Below are 4,763 nucleotides of genomic sequence, written 5' to 3' on the forward strand. Positions count from 1 at the left end.
GCTCGTCAAAATCACGTTATCACCTTAGCACTAACAAATCGGAGACAGACGAGCAGGCATGACTTCTCTCACATGCGACCTATTTCCAAACGTATGTACGAGGACACGGCAAGGCTCGTATTGCAACTCCGTAAGGTACACAAGCCAGTCTTCAGAATTTAGAGCAACGATATCTCGGTGTCTGTAATAAAGCTCGCTGGCGTCGTCACATCATAAAATGGCAAAATACATTGCCTGCAACTACATCTAGCCTCGTACCAAGTAATACCACCCATATAATTGGTTGATGCAAATGCGCTCCCGTGCACTTTCTAAGACATTTTTATTACGCCGGGAAAGAGTTAATATCGTTTTATGTAAAATGCCTTAGCCAGTTTAATTTCATTTTATTCCGCCTTTATTAAATGGGTTTATTCATAAAAATAAGTCGGCTAGAGCGCTTTTGCACGTCTTGTTTTGTTACTGTTAGACGTTAATATAAAGCAAGCTCGGTGCGACTTACACTGTTTGTAAGCACTAACACTGAAAATCAACTGAGAGCTCAGCGACGTGTACCTACACACAAGTTTTGAATGAATATTGACAGAGCCTGAGTAACACTGACATGGGTTTCGTGTTCATAACTTAATCAATAAGCTGAAATAAGATCCTTTAGTCACAGAATACCCAATTGTTTTATTTCACTCGTACATTTTCCTCTCGGTAATCGATCTATCAAAATAAGTAGGAATTTAATGCCAATATCTCTTTATTAGGTATTTCGAATAGCATATAAGTGCCTCAATACAGATAAAGCAGTAACAAACTGACAATTTGACATTCTCGCCTGGTAGTTTCATCTGAGGATGAAAGGGTATTAATATTCTCACATTTTTTACATTTATTACTAACCGATCCCGTTCAAAAACAACATTGAAAGTTTGTAACATGAATTTGTCTCTACGCCAATTAATCTGGAACTCAAACGGAACAGAAATCCTGGGCGGGGTGACGTAAAGTCGAATGAAGCTTTCTGCCAAAAAGTTGTGATGAAAGTTGTTATTGTAGGTACGTCGACGGCGGCGTGCGGCTGGTCGGCCGACGAAACTTGCGCGGCTTGCGAGCGTTTATTGAGCGGAAAGCGAGCGAGGCGGGCCAGTCGCTGACTGCCGTCCGCCACCACTCGCTGTCCAACTTTATTTTGTTTTGAAGTTTTGCCTTCAGTTTTTGTAATAACAGGTAACAGTTATCTCGCGGCTCTTAATTAAGCATCTAGCAGTTGAGAAATTTCATTTCATGCGGAGATTAACACAGAACATTCCGACGGTAAAAATTGATTTTGCAGAAAGTCGAAACACAAATACTTACTGTTAGAAAAAGAAGCAATTTCACGCGTCCCTTTTGAAGGCGAGGACTCTTATAAACATCGGGGCACAGGCAAACTGCTGCTGCCGTAATCTCCGGAAAACATAAAAGCGTATGAAAACTTTAGTGTCCAATAAATTTTGTCAATACAGGCGAGACCAGCGCATAATGTTTATACAAACAACGCTTAGCCACAATATAAAGAAAATAGGTCGCGACAATGTTTCAGGCGGAAAATTGAAAAATAATTTACGCGAATAATAACTATAGTAATTGAGTAATAATTCTCTCCGCGGAATTGTAATTAAATATGAAGTACCATAAAGTATCCGGAGATTAAAGTTTTGCTATGTTAAATATTAATTACTGCTTTTATACCGTAACCGCCGAAATGAAAATGTTTACTTTAACAACACGCGGCCGACACTTTCATAAATTAAATTCACGGAATACACACAATACTCGTACAGTACTGTTAATATGAACAGAAAATGAATCGCACTAACGAATGAAACTGGCTGTCTTAATTAGACACCGTCACACTGGACTTGTACAACAGTCTGTAGTTTTGGGCCAATTTAGCAATGATTTCGTTTGGAGCACATTTGAACGACGACCGACGGAGAGGGCCCGTCAAAGCCATCATTAAGCAAATATTTCCTGACAGTCAATGGAGGCAACCGCTCACCGCGCCCTGCGCCCCAACGACTCGATTAATTATACTTGTGATCTAATTAGCTGGTTGTGGGACCAATCGGTGTAAGTGATGCTGGACATTTGCATTTAGTTTAATCCGGCTTTTTATGAAATTTCACTTGCTATTAGTTATTATTAGGATCATTGATCATTCTGTCCACACGGCACCTAAAATGTATCTTTACGAACTTACAGAAAGATGTAGGCAAATATTATTTATGAGGAACGCGAGTATCGAATGATTTGTAACGAATATCATCTACATATATAAATGTATTGAGGATTGTTATTCTGGCTACACACTTGTACGGACCGTGTATCACTTTTCGGATTTTTCCGACTGAATTTTGTAGGTATATTAGCCGAGGGACAGGCACGTTCACAATTTGCGGCTGCGGATTGGCACGAATGGAGCGTGCAATATCAAAGTTGCGGCGGTATATAGGTTCGAATATTGGACTCGATCGCCGAATGACGGACCACCAATGTTCGGAAACCGCACGGGCGAGCGGCACCGCCGACCCACCGCCCGCGCCCTGCACACTATGATTTGTAATTCAATTATGACTAGTAGAGACCGCAATTCTTGCTACAATCGTCCGTTCTCGACCACGGCGCGCAATAAAATTCATGAGACTGTTGTTACATTCATGAGAGGAATTGGGAAAAAATACTGTGTAAATACGTTTGCGATACACGAGAGATGTAGATTTTATGACCGCGTGTCACGAACTTGGATTTCGCGGAAGACTTTATCCGCCGTGTATTTTTTTATTTTATCTCACAGCGAAACTTTCTCTGACGTGATACCGGTATTAAGATAACAAGATTTTGAAACATTCAGGCGACGTCTAAATGAAGCAGATCTAACGTAGCTCTGAAAAATACTGTAAAACTTTTCTTATTCTTGTTTCATTAATAATTCAAGAGGCTCAACAAAAACGAGCCACAGTCTAATTGTATTAAGACTAAAAATAAGCATCGCTCACTTACCGCGGTTGTTATAATTTGTTAATAAACTCGTGTAATGTCTAATATGACTATAATTACGTTATTTGACAAATTAGACACATAAAATACTAGCCTAACTTTGGGGATATTATGAAAGACGCGATAAAATGTTGCTAGGCTCCGGTGAAGCAATAAGATTAAATGACCTAGCTGACGCTAAAGTCCAAGGGTCTGGACATCGGATTGGAACGGACTTACAGCTCATTTATAGAACTTAGGATCAATCCCACGAGTAAATGGATTCATATACCTGAAAACATATTACTTTATTTTCAATATCTGCTGATTTTACTTGTTATATGAAAACTGAGGATGAACTTTAAAGAATTTCAATTATCTTAAATTGAAGAAGGCAAAAATATAATTTATGACGGAGAACTTTAAAACGGCTCAGGGAGAACAGCTCGAACCTCCTTGTTGTTCCTCAGGCGGCGGCTTCATCGTACGCAAGTGAATTTATTGCTTTGTATCGTATTTTAATTATGGAAGATTTATATTTTTGCAGATTTATGGCGGTGGGTATGTTTAACGAGTTTCTGAACCAATTTCAAACTAGATTTACGTTTTTAGGCGAACGTGAGTTTTTTTTTGCACAAGCTTTCGTGTTATCGAGATTATTTGCATAACAGAAAAGGAGCCTTAGCATGAAAATTGCTGTGAGAGTGGAATAATAATGAAGATTTTTCATTAGTACTAACAGTTTTATATGTGTTAGAAGTTATGTGTAGATGTAGTGGGTACTTTGGGTCGGTTAAGTCTGTCATTAAGTAAGTTAGGTCTAGCTGAAGTTGCGGTAACGAGCGACTGGAACTAAACTTGTCTATTAGTGACGGATCATAAAATAAATTGCTTACCCTTGGACCAGAGCGAGTTTCGTTCATAGTTCATTACAAAGCAGTCTTTTGAAGGCAGTTTGTATATTATACGTATAAAAGTAAATGATGGGTTATTTATTGACCATAACGGGGGAAACTTTGGCCGTTAGCGGCACCAAAAATTAGATATTAAGGAAATTTCCTTAAAGGTAATGGCTTCGACCACTATATATCATGCGACTTCGATATTTATGTCCAATGTTTTACTTATATGGTTAATATTTAATGTCACTCTTACTATCTATTGAAGGGGTTCTCTTCCAATAAAAGAAAGATACCTCACTACAAAAAGTATTTGATATCTACTTGTTAGGATTCTGTAAATATGATAATACAAATAACTCATATTCGTACATAACAATTTTCATCGCGACGGGTAAACGTTATCCGACAAAATAACTAGCTAACTAACATTGAATAGATAATACTTATTATGTGTTAATAAATGTGAAGCAATAACACCGAAATATTGGTAGTTAAATTACCACTTGATTTTTCATTACGTTTCTTTCAGTGAGCTCGTGAGATACCAAAATATCGAGCTTTTTTGTGTAGAAAAAAGATTTTATTACAAATTCATACATACTATAATGCGAACAGACTTTTTCCCCGACCTAATATTTCTGAAGTACGTAGCTACATTTCTATTTTAACTAGCGAATATATTTTTTGTAAATACCAATGCAATAAATGATAAACGTATAAAAAACAACAGCCAGATTATGAGGATTTTCGTAAACACTTCACGAGGTCCTTTGTCTAATGGTCCTCTCGGCGAGGATAACAGACAGTGACCATTACATTTGCATTCCGCTTTAAACAACCAATATATCAGCA

The sequence above is a fragment of the Anticarsia gemmatalis genome, chromosome 5 (assembly GCF_050436995.1).
Source record: "Anticarsia gemmatalis isolate Benzon Research Colony breed Stoneville strain chromosome 5, ilAntGemm2 primary, whole genome shotgun sequence".
In the NCBI taxonomy this organism is placed as follows: Eukaryota; Metazoa; Arthropoda; class Insecta; order Lepidoptera; family Erebidae; genus Anticarsia; species Anticarsia gemmatalis.